This window comes from Mastomys coucha, unplaced genomic scaffold, assembly GCF_008632895.1.
Source record: "Mastomys coucha isolate ucsf_1 unplaced genomic scaffold, UCSF_Mcou_1 pScaffold15, whole genome shotgun sequence".
In the NCBI taxonomy this organism is placed as follows: domain Eukaryota; kingdom Metazoa; phylum Chordata; class Mammalia; order Rodentia; family Muridae; genus Mastomys; species Mastomys coucha.
The window spans coordinates 90,586,274-90,604,494 of record NW_022196897.1 but is presented as its reverse complement, the minus strand read 5'-3'; the positions used below and the strand labels follow the sequence as shown (position 1 = coordinate 90,604,494).

The 18,221-nt window shown below is 43.4% G+C and overlaps 1 long non-coding RNA gene across 2 annotated transcripts in view; it reads left to right on the top strand.

The window, feature by feature from the left end:
• LOC116090594 overlaps nucleotides 1-14,441 on the top strand; it is a 32,176-nt gene extending 17,735 nt beyond the window's left edge. The window contains exons 2-5 of one of the 2 annotated variants that reach the window (XR_004118736.1): nucleotides 7,224-7,319; nucleotides 8,459-8,557; nucleotides 13,398-13,560; nucleotides 13,860-14,441. This is a non-coding gene — a long non-coding RNA (uncharacterized LOC116090594). The remainder of the gene's footprint in view (nucleotides 1-7,223; nucleotides 7,320-8,458; nucleotides 8,558-13,397; nucleotides 13,561-13,859) is intronic. The other variant, XR_004118735.1, reaches the window with a different exon arrangement.
• The last annotated feature ends 3,780 nt before the right edge of the window (nucleotides 14,442-18,221 follow it).

Here is an 18,221-nt window from a genome sequence, read left to right as displayed (position 1 = left end):
CTCAGAAATCTGCCTGCCTCTGCCTCCCAAGTGCTGGGATTAAAGGTGTGAGCCACCACTGCCTGGCCCATCTTTACATCCTTAAACATTTATTTTATTGTGCCTGTGTCTATAACTGGATACACACCAACCATGGTGTGTCCATGATGCCAGAGGACAACTTGACCAGAGTCACTAATGTCCATAAAGGATATAAATCCAGGGCTTGAACACACTGCTGGGCACACTTTCCTCTGAGCACCTTTGCCAGACCTTATTCTAGAACTTTAGACACAATTATTGTAAAATATGAATACTTGGGCCCATACAACCAGAAAACCTCAGAGATTTAAGAAGAAAGAGATTGTGAGATGTATGGGAAAATATTCTTTTGTCTTCTTGGAGATGTGCTGAAATGGTTCCAATAGAATTATGGCCAGGAAGCTGGTATAGACTAAGAAACCTCTAACTGCCCTTTTGAGACCAGTAGTCCTCTAAAGATGGAAATTAGGAAGCATTCATTCATGACCTTAAAGTGTCATTTATATATATATATAAAAAAGTATATCATAATGTGTCAGTAATGTGAGCTGGGAAAAAGGTTTACGTGCGAGCTATTAGCGTTCGTGCCGTTCCCCACCCTGACTCCCACAAGAATGTGTAAATCGTACCACACGGAATGTGAGCGGCTGGAGCCGAGTTTCATAAATCTGCCTCCCAATGAGCCTCACAAGGCCTTGCATGAGAACAGACCCCAGGAAGGAAAAGTCTGTGGATGTCTAGTGATTAATTGGGCCAGAAACTGGCCACTGACAATTTCCTCACAACGTTTTTAATAATAGTTTTGTTTTGTTTTTTTGACAAAGGGGCACTTTTTCATGGAGCCTGTTCCTGGAGTAGGTAATAGGTTCACCCTCCTGCTCTCTGGAAGGCCTGTGAATCTTAACCTAAGTCCTGAGCAAAGTGGAAACATCACCCACCTCTAAAACAGAACCTGACATCACACTGGACTGAGTCCTGCAAGCTTGGCATGCGGGAGAGGAGAGGGGTCACCATGGAAGCTTGAGGCAGTTGCTAAGCTGGAACTCGCTCCTCCCCTACACCATCTTTTATGAAAAAGTGGATTCTTCATATTTCTGTTTCACACTGTGATAGTCAAGAAAAGACTGACCAGTACAGCCAAATCCCTTCAGCACCCAGAGTGCCTTCACATAAACCTCACTTCTACCACTGATTCCCATATTGACCATTAAGATTAGAACTAAAATGAGGGGCCTGAGAGATGGCTCAGTGGTTAAGAGCATTGACTGTTCTTCCAGAGATCCTGAGTTCAATTCCCAGCAACCACATGGTGGCTCATAACCATCTGTAATGGAACCTGATGCCCTCTTCTGGTGTGTCTGAAGACAGTTGGAGTGTATTAGATACATAAAATAAATAAGTCTTTTTTAAAAAATAAAACTAAAATGAGCCAGGAGAAGCACACCTTTCATCCCAGCACTTGGGAGGCAGAGGCAGTTGACTCTTTGAGTTTGGGGCCAGCCTGGTCTTCAGAGCAAGTTCCAAGACAGCTAGGAGAAACTCTGTCTTGAAAAACTAAAAAGGAAAAAAAAAAAACTCCTCAAATGGTAATTATATCAAGTGTCTCTTTATATGGCCAAGATAGATACCCTGTTATCTGGTGTATTTTGTGACTTTTATTTATTCATTCAGCAAAGATTTGCATAATAGGGGCTGGGGTGACAGCTTAGAGGGTAAAGGTTTGATCCCTAGAACTGGTGTGGTTTTTAAAAAGACAGGCACTGTAGCCAGAACAGGAGAGGAAGAGACAGGCTGAGGCCTAGGGCTCTTCGGCCAGACAGCCAAGCCTCTACAAATTCCAGACCAGTGAGAGAGAACCTGTCTCAAAGATGCATGGTACCTGAAGACCAAGACAAGAGATTATCCTCCGGCCTCCAAATATATGTGCACATGCACATATCCTGACAGCCTTGTACCCCTGCACATGCATACACAGATCTATGTAAATATAGTGTGCAGATGTGAAAGAGATGAAAGTAAAATAGAAATCTCTGAGCCCCGAAGGCTAGATCTATTTCCAGACTGCTCCCACGAGGCTAAAGGACACAGCCCTTCCATGTGGTAGACACTTCGATAGCCTCCTCCGAGATGTGCCCATCCTGATACTTAGCTGGCACTTGAGAATATGTTTCTTGAAACAGCGAAGGAGACTCTGCAGAGATAACACATTGACACATTGAGAAAGGAGGCCATCATGGGTTAGCCGGGTGAGCACAACATGGTCACAAGAATCCTTATAACAGCGAGGGAAGGTCAGAGGCTGAGATACGAGGATATAAACATAATGAGAGATGCAGTCGCTTCAAGGGGCCATAAGCCAAGAAATGAGGACAGCCCTGGAACTGGGAAGGCTAGCAGCAAAGACCAGGAAAGAAGCGCAGGGTAGCCAATGTCTTAAATCTAACCTGAGGGCTAATTAGGAATTCTGATCTCCATATCCAGTAAAAGCTGTATTTGTACTGTTTTAAACCACTAACTCTATGATTGTTTGTTATGCCAACACTACAAAACAAGAACAGTCCCCACCCCATCCAGGACCAGGAACACACCTTTAATCCCGCAATGGTTAATGGTTCACACTGGGCAGATGTCTATTCTCAATCAACTAACAAGTAACTCATTTGTCATCCTCCAGGGTCTACATTGCAGGTTACACCAGAATGTATTCCTCTTGGCATTACAATATAGACTAGTTAATTTAGCTTTTCTTTCCCAGTTGTTTAAGTGTGCCTCCTAAAGTAGGTCGCTGAAATTGCTGTGTACCTTTGGTCAAATCAGAGACATCTCTTGGCTTGATGCTTCTATCTTTAATTTGAGAAGAGTGATGCAGTGTGTCTCCAGTGGCCACAGAGAACTGCGAGGATTTGATGAATTAGATAGGAAGCATTAGCAAGGACATGTGGTGTGATGTGGTTGGTCAATGGTATCAGAGCTGTTCTTCCTGCACCAGTGTTCACATGACACCTCTGTATGGGAACACACACACACACACACACACACACACACACCAGTTGATAGGATCTAGTCAGGAGAAGAGGGATGAGAATGATGTAATTGTTTAACTGCAACGAAGTGGGCAGACTTCAGAGGAGCCTGAGAGGTGAAATGGAGGTCTGTCAGTGAATTGCATGCAGGGGATGGCAGGTACCTATGTGCTTAGGATGACAGAGTAAGGAGCCTAACGGTGCCATGTTAACCTAGCAGGAGGCAGAGAGCCTTGCTCTGCCTCTCTTCCTCCAGTCTTTTCCTACCATGAGATCTTTTCTTCTTTTCAGATAAAAGACATCAGAAAAAAATGAAGAAAGGGGAAGGGAAAGGAAGGGAGGGGATGAAGGAAGGGGAGGGGAGGGAAGGGAGTCAGGACTAAAAGGAGGTCCCAGGGAGGGTTAGAAGCAGGACTTTCTGGCATGCATGGGAAAACAAGACACTCAGTCTCTACCTGCATTTCAGCTTGTTGGTCTCAGAATCGTGAAAACTTTGTAATAAGACGGAAAGAGGGACTGTAAGATGAGAGAAAAAAGTAGAGAGGTCATGAGATGGCTCAATGGATTACTTTGCCACCAAGCCTAACAAACTAAGTTTGATTGATCCACAGCTCCTACTGGGTGAAAAGAGAAAACTAACCCCTGTGTTTTGTCCCCTGACCTCCACACAAATTGTGGCACACCCCAACAATAAACAAAAAGCCCTATTAAAAAAGAAAAGTAAACAGAATTAAAATGTCTGGGTTATCAATCGATCTACCTATTTATTTATTTATGAGACAAGGCCTCACTATGCAGCTCTGGCTGATCTAGAATGCACTGTATAGACCAGACTAACCTTGAACTCACAGAGATCAGCCTGCCTCTTCCTCTCAAGTGTGGAGACTGAAGATGAGCTTTACCATGTCCAGCTGGGTTGATTTTAAAACAAACAGACAGACAAACAAACAAACCCACATCTGTGGAGTTAAAAAAAAAAAAAAAGATGCTTAAAATATTCCTCTTGAAAGTAAGGTGGAGCTGAAGGAAATAAGTGGGGACCTTTCATTGTAGGCCAGTTGAGAGGGTATAGGACATCACCAGGGACTGACGGGGAAGAGGAGAACATTCTACGAATAGAGGCAGTAAAATTGTTGTCAGCTCTAGATTTGCCCCCATAGACTCAAGTATAGAAATCTCTGATAATTTCTCCGTTCAATTAGCTCTTCGAGGAGTTGGTGAGATGTGCAAGTATTTGTGGTCATTCACTCAGTAGACTAAGTACATGCAGTTATTTCCAGAGATAGCACACCTTGCTGTCATGCCTCATGCCTTTAATCTCTCGATAGCCCACTACCTTGAATTACTGGAATCAGTGGATACGTCCTACCCAGAAAACCTTCTGCTTCTGTCTTCCAAAAGTGGCTTCTATTCAAGGCAAAACATTTAGCTTGCTAGGCACTTCTGTCAGGGTCTGTAACTTGACCTTGCTCAGCAGAAGGGAGACAGAAAGGTATACTTTGAAACTGTAGCAAGCCTTTGAGTTGATTGTGCTCTATTCTGGATACAAATATCAAGAAAAGGCCTCTGTTCTCGTCTTGCCCACTGCGAAGATGTGGATGCTCTGCTCAAAGGTTTGCTGATTTGCCAGGCTGACTGATACTGATACAGTACCATAGGCAGAGGGGGCCTGGGAACAGGAGGGAGAATCACCTTCCTGGGGGTGCTGTGGAGATAAGGACAGCCCTGAAATTACCCACAGAGAGGGGGAGGGCAAGGGAACTGCTCAGATCCCAGCCTTGCCACCAATATGTTGGGTTCCCTCTTCCCTACATCTGGCTTTGATGCTTCAGGCCCCTAAAATAAAAGGACTGGAACAGATGATCTCAAAGGCCTCTTCCCCCAACATTCTTTGATTCAAGCATTTGGAGCATCTACAGATGCTGGAGAATACTGTGAGGCACAAGTGTCTGATAAAGAATGACAAGGCTGCTGGGGAAGGGTGGAGTTCATTTTCTTTCTTTTTTTTTTTTTTAATAGCATACCCTTTGGCTCTGAAATGGCTTTCCTTAGGCTGTGTTATATGGAAATACTATCATAAATGTTTGAATGTGGATGTTTGGAACTGTAAAACATCAAGAGACAGGGTCTCTCTGTGTAGCCTTAGCTGTCTTAGAAATCACTTTGTAGACCAGGCTGGCTTCGAACTCAGAGATCCTCCTGTCTCTGCCTCCCAAGTATGTGTGCCACCACCACCTGGCCAGAACTGATCTCCAGCTGCATTTTAATGATTCATAATAAAGCATTTCCAAAGAGAATTAAGCATCCAAACAGAGAGGTGTCTAAGTATAAACTACACAGTAGATACTAACGACAGTACAAGTGATGACAAACAAGTCTTATTAATTGTATGGCTCATTAGTAATTTCATTGCATATTGAAATGATCATTTTCATATGTTAGTCTAAATAAAATATGTGATTAAAATTAATGTCACCTATTTTCCTGTTTTAAATGTCACATGTGTGGTGGCTTTGTATTGTCACTGGACCACATTGTTCTTAGGAGTAGGGTGGAAAGGAGCTGGCTGGGCTTGGAGTTATTTACTTTATGTATTTCTATATTGTTTGATTTTTGTCCTAGTACACATGGGTTACTTTCGTCATTTACAAAGCACAATAAAAGATCTTGAGTCATTCAATCAAAGTTAATTCCTATGATTATGAATGTATATATTGTATGTACATGTATGGGTATCCATGTATGTGCCTGTGTGTGAGGGTAAGCACATACAGAAGTCAGAGGTAGATTGACTTTGATTGTTTTCCACCTTAGTTTTTGAGACAGTCTCTCTCTCTGAGGTTGGAGCTCACTGATTGGTTAGACTGGCTGCCTAAAAAGCTTTAGGGATCCTCCTGTGTCTGCCTGTAGAGTGCTGGAATTACAGGTGTGTATGTCCCATGTGCTTGCCTTTTTATATATGAGGACCAAAGATCTGAACACAGGTTCTCATGCTTGTACAGCTGAGCCATCTCCCAAGCTCCCTAAAATATCTTTTGAAATCTCAAGCAAACTGAGAGTCTTCTCCTTAATTCATTTCTCTGAGACTGATGGCAGAGTCTGAAATAAATGTTTTCCTACTGGTGACAATGAAACTTCCTGGGTATCTCTCTGATTTACCAACAGTTTCTAATCGCCTGACCCCCCCTTTTTTATTACTGCTATTATTAACAAGGTACCCCTACCTGACAGCCATCCCAGCTGGGTTGGTAAGGAAATGTTTCAGGGAGTAAGAGTTTTAAGCCCAGGAGACCTGGAGGAAGGGGGGAGGGGGAGATAAATAACCCTTAAAGAAATTTCTCTTCTTTTTCTCCAATTCCTTCCTTATACCATATCAAGATTCCCCAAAGGTTTGGAGTCTGTAGCTCTAGGCTGAACTTCTTACCTTTCTAATTGACATAGCCTGGATTTGAGCTTTCCCCCCAGACTTGTCTGTGTTACACATAAACATGCACTGGTTGTAACAATATCACTTTCAAAGGAGCACTAATCCGCTGAAGTCATCCAGTCAGAAAACATTTGCTTGTCCGTGTCTTGTGTCTGATCTACGTGTGTAAAAAGAAGAAAATTGGGAGAGAAGAAAGAAGGAAGGGTGAAGAAAGAGCAATTGTACTTTTTCCTGGGGTGGGAGTGAGGGTGTCTAACATATCCCAGGCTTGTCTCCTTTTGCTATTGGGACTGGAATGACCTTGAACTTCTGATCCCCCTGCCTCCACTTCCTGAGCAGCAGTATTACAAAGCATGAGCTACCTTGCCTGGTTTAGGCAGGGCTGGAGAGAGAGGATGCAGGGATTTGTACAAGCTCGATGAGCATTCTCCCATACTGACTTGCCTCCCCAGCCTGCAACAGTGAATTTCTACAAGTGGACTTTACCAATACAAAACTAATTTTCTGACTCTTCTTTGTTGCATAGTCAGTTTTCACATTGTGTACCCTCTGCTTAACAAGCAAGCTACAGGCTCTCTATACAAACCTAGAGATGTCTCACTCGAAGGTTAGGGAGGAAGTGGCTGGGTTGGGATGGATGTCAGAGTGGCTGCTATGAAACAGTTTTCTGTGTGTCTTCAAAACTGTGTAGGACTCATATCACCACCCCCATCTCCTGGATCATATTTGTCTGTTTTTGTCTTTCTTCCTAGACTGAAGAATCTAGTAGGTCATCACTATGGCCAGTTCCCAGCTACATCCAGCCAACACCCGGCTCAGTGAAAATGTACCCATTACTCCATGAAAGAGTGAGTGAAGAAATGACCGGACCTGTCATCCTCTAAACACTGATGAAACTAGAGTCCATCTCAATGAAGGGCTTGAGAACACTGATAGTACTGTCTTACCACTGACCAGATGAAGTGTCTGTTGTGGGCCATCAGCCTGCTAAACAAGGGTGAACTGAAACACCTACATACCTGCTTTGAATTACAGTCCCAGAAGAGAGAGAAGGCTGAGGTTAGGCATCAGTAAACTAAATGTAAACCTCCAGTAAGCTCTTCCAGCAGCAGAATGAGGTTTGTAATGGAGAATAGAGGGGCCACACCAGCTTAACCAACATCTCGCTCCTCCTAGAGACAGTTAAGGTGAAAAGCGAGGATGGTAAGGTCGAACACTTTTTCCCCTAGCGTTGGGGCTCAAACTTTTGGACTTACCCTCCAGGCATACATTCTCCGGCTGTGCCACATTATACTCTTGGGGGTCACTATTAAACTATTAAATCCTACAGGAGGAGGGAATGACACAGTGAGGAGAGAGAAAGACAGAGACAGAAAGAAACAGACAGAGCGAAACACAGAGACAGAGATGGAGAGACAGTGAGAGACAAGAGACACAGAGACACAGAGAGACAGAGAGAGAAACAAAGAGACAGAGAGAGAAACAGAGAGACATAGATAGATACAGAGACAGACAGAGAGAGGAACATTGCAAGCACCTGGAGCAGGGCCAGCTGCCTGTGCCACTCACTGCTAAAATGAACAACAGCTTGAACTCAGATTGATTCACATGAGTTGGAGAGGATACTAATTTGTATGCCTGGCCTCGGGTCACTATCTGTGGGAAATCACATGCTGAGAGTGGAGAAAGAGTGATTCCTCTTGTTGGAGAGTGTCTTTAGAAGAGGATGCCATAATGGGGATGGGGAACTGGCCAGCAGGAGGCTGGTGGACTTCATTCGATTCTTGCAAAGCCTTTCTGATCTGCTCTCTGAAAATTCTGAATTTTCTGTGTTAAAAATACACCCCCACCCCTGAAATTTGCTATTCGTGGGTGGAGGGAGTTCTAGGGATTTAACAGTTGAGAATTCTCACATTTCCACTTACACACATTGGTCTTTTTAAATATTTTCAGCCATTTTTTAAATTTTTTTTTTAATTATGTGCAGGTGTGTGTCTGCCTGTGGATACCTGCACAGGAATCTGGGTGCTCGTGGAGGACAGAGCCATTGGATCCCTTGGAGCTGGAGTTACAGAAGCTGACGGAGGTGGGTGCTAGGAACTGCGCTCAGGTCCTCTAGAAGAGCAGCAAGTGGTCTTAACTGCTGAGCCATCTCTTCCACCCTGCCATCAAGTTTTAGAAGTTAAACTAGAATCAAAAAAGTTGTAAACTATTTATATAGTTCTGTTTGCCCTATCACAATCCTCAGACCATGGTCAGGAATTGTTTTTTCCTCCCTGATTATAAAATATAAGCTTAATGGAATAAAATGTAAATAACTTGGGGAAATTTTTTGACATAATTTAATCTCACAGATTACCACTGCTAATATTTTGGCTATTTGTTCATTCAATTACTGTTTGTTTGTTTGTTTGTTTGTTTGTTTTCAGACAGAGTCTAACTCTGTAGCTCAGGCTGGCCTTAAGTCATGGAAATCTTCCTGCCTCAGCCTCCTGAGTGCTAGATTGCAAGTGTATAGCACGATACTCTTCTCCATTGATAATATCTAAAGACCCTTCTTTCTCAATATCTTTTAAAAAATAAAGTCAAATTCTACATGACCATTGATAAGCTGATTGTTAATTGGTTATATGCAGGCACTTTTTCATGGCAATCAATGTCAAGTTTTTATATGAGAAGTCACAACTGCAGTTAACTAATGCTCTCTCGACCATTAATTTGGTTGTGATTATTCATTATATAATTAACTTCAGGGGCTGGAGAGATGGCTCAGCAGGTAAGAGCACTGACTGCTCTTCTGAAGGTCCTGAGTTTGGATCCCAGCAACCACATGGTGGCTCACAACCACCGGAGATCAGACGCCCTCTTCTGGTGCGTCTGAAGACAGCTACAGTGAATTACGCCAGAGCAAGGGGGCGGGGGGGGGGGGGGGGGGGGGGGGGGGGGGGGTGTTGTGGCAAAGTGAACCAGGCCAGAGAAAGCGGGCAGGAGCGAGCAGGCCAGAACAAGCGGTCCTGAGTTCAATTCCCAGCAGCCACACACATGATGGCTCACAGCCATCTGTACAACTACAGTGTACTCATACACAGAAAATAAATAAAATAAATCTTTAAAAAAAATCAACTTCATATCCAAACATTTGTGGAATTTTTACACGGTCATTATCATCCAGGGAAATTGCTTGATTTTTCAATATCTAACATGTAACAGTGGTTCTTACCCAGTAACTAAAAGTCAGATGTTCTTTGCAAACACATGGCCAAGAAATTTGAATAATGTTCCAAGGGGTGTAAACGTGAAATACGAACACAAACATGCAGAATTGTTCCTTCAACTTCATAAAAGAATTTCTGTCAAGTTTCACTTATCTATCTATCTAAAAGGCTTCATGGGAGTTAGGGAGATATGTCTATGGATTCCTAATGCCCCGTGATTGATAATTGATTGATTGATTGATTGATTTTAATTTTAGTTGTTTACTGGAGATGATTCCCACGAACTTTTGCACATGCACTCTACTACTGCGCCATGTTCCCAGACCCACTAACCTACTAATCAGGCATTCTTACCCATGCCTAAGACTCCAGCACTCAGGAAGCTAAGGCAGGAAGATCACTAATTCAAGGCTAGACTGGGCTACATGACAAGGTACCATCTCAAACAAAACAAGCAAACAAACAAAGAAGAAACCATCTTGTTGTGTTGTACGTGTAGAGAGCTAAGGGAGTTCACCACTCCCACCTACGATGTAACCCTCTGGCCAAGAATACGAATAGACCAAGATATAGGGCCAAGGCAGAGTTCCATATACCCAGGTGTCAGAAGTGAATCGGATATGAGGATGTTACCAGCCGGAAGGCCCCACAGGCCAGGGCTAGAGAAAGGAAACCTAATAGACTGCTCTGCAATTAAACAGAACGGAGCCAAGGCCTGGCTGGTTTTGTGCTGGGTCAGCCTCTGTCTCCGTGCCAGCGGCCCACACCAATCCATTCTGCCCTCAGATCTGATGTTCTCCTTGGTTACAAGCCGGTGATTTTCAAAAAGACTTTTCTGTTTCTTTTTCGGCCGTAGCAACCTGCTCTCTTAAATAGCTCCTTTATCTGGTGCGGCAATTACGGTCTGTGACTAACTGCTGCAGTTCATAAACACGGGGTTTACCATTAGGGTCAGTAGTTCTCAGCCTTGTCTGAATGGCAACTCCCCCAGCTGAGCTCAGCACTGAGCGAGGCACCTCTCCTTCAGCCCTGGGCTGGTTCTCCCTGGTGCGATTCACCGTGGGAGGGTTCCAGTTGTCTGTTATAAAAAGAGGTCACATTTTTATTAAAATTGAAGTCTAATACCAAAACACGCTTCAGGAGGTTGTTGCCTGGACATTTTAATTTCCCCTTAAACTTCTTTTCGTGTTCCAAATGATCGGCAGTGTGCACACATCTCGTGTATTTTCAAAAAGTAATTCATAGGGGCCGGTGAGATGGCTCAGATGGTAAAGGCATTTACAGCACAAGCTGGGCAACATAAGCGCCATCCCGGGAACCCACACGGTAGAAGGAGAGAACTGGTTGCCCAAAGCTGTCCTCTGACTTCCATGTAGTTGTTGTGGCATGCGTACCCTCCCTCCCTCCACACAATAAAGACTATAAATACTTTTTTATTTTCAAGACAAGGTTTTCTTGTGCAGTCCAACTATCCCAGAACTCTCTCTTTAGACCAGGCTGGCCTCGAACTCATGGAGATCTGCCTGCATCTGCCTCTCAAGTGCTGGTATTAAAGGCCTGTATCTCCACTGCCTGGCCCAAGTATAAAGCTTTTAAAAGTAAATGTCATAGAAACTCTGCAGGGTCTAAGTTTGGAGAAGGGAGTTCTTAGACAATATCAAAAGCATAACCCACACATACAGAAGGAACAATTAGTAAAATAAACTTGACAAAAAATATTTTTTTCAAAATTCCCCAAGAAAGTCTTTGCTGAAAGGAGCAGATGAGGAGATGGCCTGCTGGGGAAAATCTCTGCAAGCCGTACATGCTGACTGAGACTAAAGTCTATTTTGTGTTTATGTAATTCTCAAATTTTGATATTGCAAGCAATAAAGTTAGAAGGAGAAAAAATACAAAATAAAAACTAAGCCAATGAAAAGCTTGTTGGAACAGTGGAAGCAAAAAATGTAGGGGTGTCTAGTTGTAGGTAGACTGAGACAGGAGGATTGAGACTCCCAAGCCAGCGTAGGGTACCCAGCAAGATCATGTCATTGTGTCCCCTTCCCCTAAACCATGCTGAGAACAGGGAGAACTGGATCATGGCTGTGTTGCTGGTGAGACCCTAAATCAGTGGTTCTCGACCCATGGGTCAGGACTCCTCTGGAGGGTGAATGATCCTTTTACTGGGGTCTCCTAAGACCATCAGAAACCACAAATATTTATATTAGGATTCATAACGGCAACAAAATTACAGTTATGAAGTAGCAACAAAAATAACTATATGGTTGGGGGGTTACCACAACATGAGGAACTGTAGTGAAGGGTCACAACATTAGGAGAGTTAGGACCACTGCCTTAAATGGACCATCTTCTCCAAAGCTAGTTTGGTACTCTCTTAAAACCTAAGGGTACTACCCTATCCGTGATATGACTGTGCAATCTGCAATCATATTTCTTGTCTTTTATCTCAGAGTAAAGAAAGCTTATAATCTACACAAACATCTGCCCACCCGTGTTAATAGCAGCAGGACATCCTGCTGACTGGAAACAGCAGATCTCAAAGTCAAATACTTTATGATTCTAGCTACCTAATTATAAACAGCCTGCATATGGCCACGTGGCAGAGATGGAGGAATTGAGCGGTTGCCATTGGTTAGAATTGGTAGGTAGAGGTGTGAATTAGAGACCAGCAGCAAAGAGCCCTCTTCTGGGGAAGAGGGCTGTGATTCTTTGTTTCAATACTAACAAGTCTCTCAGGGTTAGAACAGCAAATACTGATTGTATCAATGTCAACTTCCTGGATTCCATTTGGACACAGTAATGTAAGATTATAACCACTGAGGGGAAACCCGGTACTAGGACCTGGCCTACTATCTTTGCAGCTTCCTGTGAATGGCTCATGCTTTTCAAACAAAAAGCCTTTTCAAAGAGCAATTTATGCTGTGTAGAAAAACCATAGAAGATGGAGAAAAATATAAAATAGCTATTTTTAAAATTCAGAACCTTTGGGCATTTGTTTTAGGATATTGAGAGTTATTGCTTAATTTCTGGTTTTGATCCTCTCCCCAAGACATACTTGACATGACATAAACCACTGCTTTAAATTTTTTTCTATTATGATTGTGTGCATGCTTTTGCAGAGGTCAGAGAACTTGTAGAAATGGAGTCTGTCCTTTCATGTAAATGCCTGGGATTGAACTCAGATCCTCAGTCTTGGTAGCAAGTCCATTTACCCATATTTGCATCCTCATCACTGTATTATTCCAGAACATTTTCACCATACTCAAGCAAACCCTGAACCCATTTCCAAGCTCTGTTCGTTCTCCTTTGTGTCTAACCTATGGGTTGTGACCTCCTTTAGGAGTTACCTAAGACCATCAGAAAACACAGATATTTACATTATGATTGATAATGGTAGCAAAATTACAGTTATGAAGTAGCAACAAAAATAGTTTTATGGTTGGGGGATCACTACAACATGAGGAACTGTATTAAAGGGTCACAGCATTAAGAAGATTGAGAACCACTGTCCTAGGCCCTGCCGATCACAAATCTGCATACTATCTCTCCATTTGTGTCTGTTTTTTCACTGAGTATATTGTTTTTACGGATTATCAGTTCTGTAGCTCACAGCAGTAGACCGTTCCTTTTTTATGAGAAAATAATATTCCACACTGGAAATGTATAAATTTTGTATTTCATAACATTTTACTTTCCTCTCTTCCTTTACAGCCTCTTTTATAAGGAAATCGTTTAATTAACTCTCTTCAGTGCAATCTTGAGACCTGTAGCTTCCTCACCATTTCCCCCAAGGCTGGTATATATGCTCATTTGAATTCCTTAGGTCTCAGTCTCCCACTACTCTACATCAGCTGAAGTAAAGCTGCCTCATCAGGTGGGTCCTGATCTGGAATGCACAGGATCTGTATCCACACAGCTCATCAAGGACTCAGAAGCCAGACAGAGTGGATGGTTTGGGGAGACTAGTTCTATGTCTACAGGATCAGAGCAAAGTCAGGCTTGGTCTATCCCTGGAAAGCACTAAATATCATTCTCAAAGCCACTTTTCTAAGGCTTTTTTTTTTTTTTGAGATATGAACTCTACCTTGAGTGTCCCTCTTCTCTATGTTTGTACCCAAGTCCAGAATCAAGAACTTATCTAACAACCATGATTTTCTCTCTCCACTGGCACAGGTAGACCATGCTGACTGCCTGCAACATGCAACCTGAGGAGTCTTTATGGTGTGCCAAGAACCACCTGGAGCCATCACGTTTGATATTTCGCATTCTCACAAGTGAAAACAGATTCAGGAAAGCAGGCTTGTAGGGTTTCAGGATCCAGTCTGAAATTATATCTCTGTTGTGTAACAGTTTCCTCAAGATTGAAACATTCCATCCTTCAGGGAAACTCCTTAAACCAGAAGGTAAACAATTCAAAATAGCCCCAGGAAGTCCCTGAAACTGACCAGATTCACTAGGCCCTGCCCTGCCAGATTAAACAATGAAGTAGAGAGCCTCTCCGAGACTCACTGAGCTGCAGAGGAGGCTGAGACCAGACAGACTGACTGGAAGAAGCAGAAACCCCCTGAGCTATTTGGAAGAGGCTTTGTCTTAAAAAAAGCACATTCTTCACTCTGTTTGAGCTGCCTGCAGGCCGTACAGTGTGTTCCTGGTCCCCAGCTTTGTGAGCTGTCAATCATGCTGGGGTGGGCTTTGTTGATGCAACTGTCTGTGAGTCATTTCTGCTCCTAACCCACACTCCTGTAAGTAACCCCAATAAAACTCATTGGTTGACTAAGTTGGACTTTGGTGCTATCTGTGCTTTGATCTGTCATGGGATCAGTATCTGGGATGAGTAGACGTGTGTTGCATCTTCCCAGGAAAAAGTTTTGTCACCCAACAATCACCCTGACTGGCAGGAACAGGATTTACCAGTCAAGTCCTCCAAACATAGATCCGCCAGCCTTCTTATGCTCAGAGCCCGGCTCCCTTTTGATTATCTCTTTGACTTTGGTTTTAGGTTCCTCATCTTTAAAATGGGCATAAAATAAATAAAAACAGCCTCTTAAGGTTGCTTTTAAAGACCACAAAGACGATTTCTGTAACTCTGAGAACTGTTTTACCTGACCTGTGGTGAGGCCCTGTTGACTGTCCTCATGATTTTATAGTACACTGCTTTTTAGGAATATGAAAGTGCTGTGGTTTGACGTGAAATGTTCCCTATAGCCATTACATTTGAACACTTGGCTTGATTAGGAAAGATTGCACAATCTTTTAGGAGGCAGAGCCTGTTAATGGGTTTCTGACAGCAGGCCTTGAGCTTCTAGAACCCATCTTCACTTCCTGTACGCCCTCTGCTTCCCCGGGTGCAGACACAATGTGCTCAGTCGCCTCCAGCTCCTACATGCCTTCCCCACCATGATGGGCTGTATCGCCTTGAACTGCAAATAGACCATTCCTCACTTAAGCTGCTTCTTGTCATGTATTTTGTCACAACAATGAGAAAAGAAGCTAAGGCAATGCCATCCATGCACCTTGAGATTCTGCCGGCAAGCTTATCACCAGATGAGGTCCCCTGGTAGCCCTTCACAAGTGTGAGCCGCAATAAGGCCATTTTCATAAAACTCACTCTATTGTGTTACTGTCTTTGGTAGAAGAAAATGAATAAGGGCTCAGTAGGCCATCCTCACCAATAGGAAGATCGACCAAGTATTTTGTATACATCATGTATAGTCTACAGTGGAAATAAGAACAGCTACACATCTTTCTACAGATGAGTCTGTCATCATGTATAACTTACAAAGCCAAGTCTCCACTAACAACTGAACTGATGAAATGTGCTGTGCCTATACCACTAGACAGTCTGGGATAAAAAGAGATGAAGGGCTAAGGTATGATTCACATGAATGGGACTGGGAATAGTATACAAAGAGAGGGTAGCCACTCAAATGTTTGGATACAGTGTGGTTCCATTCACCTCTACACCAAGCACAGAGATGCAGTAATGAAAGTCCATGGCTAATGGTCCAGATCACAGTCCAGTTCTCTACCATATGAGCCACACTGCCCCAAACCATATCATTCCTATCCGTCAGAGACCTGCAGATCACCTCACTGCAGATAACTGTGTCCTTAGAATCATTCTGAACATCCTGCTGTTATGTTCTGTGGATGTGACGAGGGAAGATCCGTATAGGTTTTGGTTTCTGGCTTGATGAAGATTCAATCAGACAACACTGTAGACTCAAAATGACTAGGAATGTCTGCTGCTGCTGATGTGGTATAAATGGACGAACATGGAAATAGGATGCCAGGCATTCAACTGAACTTAGCTCAATCTTTCTCCCCCTAGTGCCTCTAAGTTATCATGAGGACTGTAGAGCATTTATTGTAGAGGGTTCAAAGGATGGGAGCAGGGAGTCCATCTGCTTTGGGTATTTCATGATCCTGTCCAAACTCTGGTTCTTCTCTGGTGTGTGTGTGTGTGTGCGCGTGCGCGCGCGAGTACATGAGACAGACAGACAGACACACAGACACACAGAGAAAAAGAGAAGAAAGAGAATTTGTACACATGAATTTAGTGCTCTGGAAGTCCAGACAAGGGTGTGAGATTGCCCTGGAGCTGGAGTTACAAGCAGGTGAGCCACCTTATGTGAATGCCAGGAACTAACCTTGCATGTTAGAACATACTCGCCACTAACCACTGAACCGTCTCTCCGCTACTTGTTGAATTTTTCTTATACTGCAAACAAACAAACAAACAAACAAAATCTTAAATGCCTTTTTAGCATTTCAGAAGCCAGGCCTTCTCTCTGTGCAATCTTGGGCTTCACATGAGCAACTTTAACTTTTTCTCATACCCGGAATATTTCTGCAAATGCATTTAGAACAAGATGCAAACGTATCAGTGCTGTGCAGAAAGCAACAGTACATTGGGAATGCCGTGGCGAATTGAGCTGCACTCTAAGAGCAGATTAAAGTTGTTTGAAATGCTTCAAAGAGAAGAAAAACTTTAATCCCCCCGAAGACCTCCATCAAATCCATAGTCCTTAATTTCAGAAAAATTCCCAAGTCATTTAAAAGGCCCAAATATCATTTTACAGTTTGGAAAGGAGTAACAGAGAACCTTCCTAATGTTTGCCCAACATCCTTCCTTCCTTTAAGGGCTCAGTAGAGCTGAGTCTCCCTTGCAGAGAGAGGCCCACGTCTGATGGCCCTCCTGTCTTGGGGTGGGGGCAGCCTTCCCTAGGGCTCTGCCTTGAGTTCATGCCTAATGACTACCTGGAGAATTCCTTCAAACTGCAGAGTCAGGCATTTTTCACTGTTATTTCTGGGCGAGATTCGCATATCTGTCACTGTGTGGAAGAACGCCCAGTCTTCCAGAATGCAACGCTGAAGGAAAGAACGCTTCCAAGTGAGAGGACAAACAAGGCAGGCTGCAAGTGGGACTGTGCTTTGGTCACTGACTCCATCAACTCAGAGGCTAACTCACTTCCTCATCTTTTGCTGCCCGTGGAAACACTTAGCTATAACTAATGACCTCAGTGGTCACGAGGAAGAAAGTCATAGAGCTACCAACATGCCCAGTACTGTGCCTAAGATTCCATATGCACCACCTCTTTAGAAAGCATTGAGACAAATACCTTGTGATGAGTTCTGTATTACAAATGAGAAAATCAAGGTATGGACAGGCTAACTAAACTGCCTATTGTCGTAGCTACTTAGTATTTGATTAGGATTCAAACACAGATTTTTTAAAATCTCTCTCTCTCTCTCTCTCTCTCTCTCTCTCTGTCTGTGTGTGTGTGTGTGTGTGTGTGTGTGTGTGTGTGTGTGTGTTTACAGGTGTGCAACTTTTCCAAAGCATAGTGGAAAGGACCAGGCATTGTGGAGTTACATTGTAATTAACACATTTCCCCGGTTCTGTTAAGACAATTACTCATTTAATCCTTCTCAGTAGAGTTAAATGGTATATACTCCTCTGACCTAGGGGAAACTTTCTTCTCCATTGGCCTCTTAGCTCCTTCCTCCAGCCTCTGCTGTTCGGAGGTGGTAGGCGTATGCTGACTACATTTTGCCTTGCCTCCAGCCTACCCTAACACAAAACCCACAGAGGCAATGAAGATAGGAGATTTTAGTTGTCGTTTGTGTTTGTTGAAGGAGAAGTTACAAGAGGGCTTCACCTCACTGGCTTAGCACACAATGCCAGGACACTGACCTTAGACCACAGCTCCTTCACTGATTGCCAGTAATCCTGCTCCAGAGGTGATAGAGTGGCTTTCCTTCTAAAAGGGAGATTAAAAAAAAAAAAAAAAAACCTCTGAAGAAACAGCACTCGCCTTAGTGCTCTGAAAAGCTGGCATCCTTCCAGGACAGACTTATGTACTTGGAAGAAAAAAAGGAGAGAGAGAGAGAGAGATGGGATTTGGGCCAAGAATGGTCCTACAAATGAGAGAAATATAGAGCAGGCAGCTGGAGCAGAGCAGCCAAGTGGTACCACCAGCTGCAGGCCCATTAATTAACGTTCCCTGGTATGTGGCGGTTCCCGTGACCTTG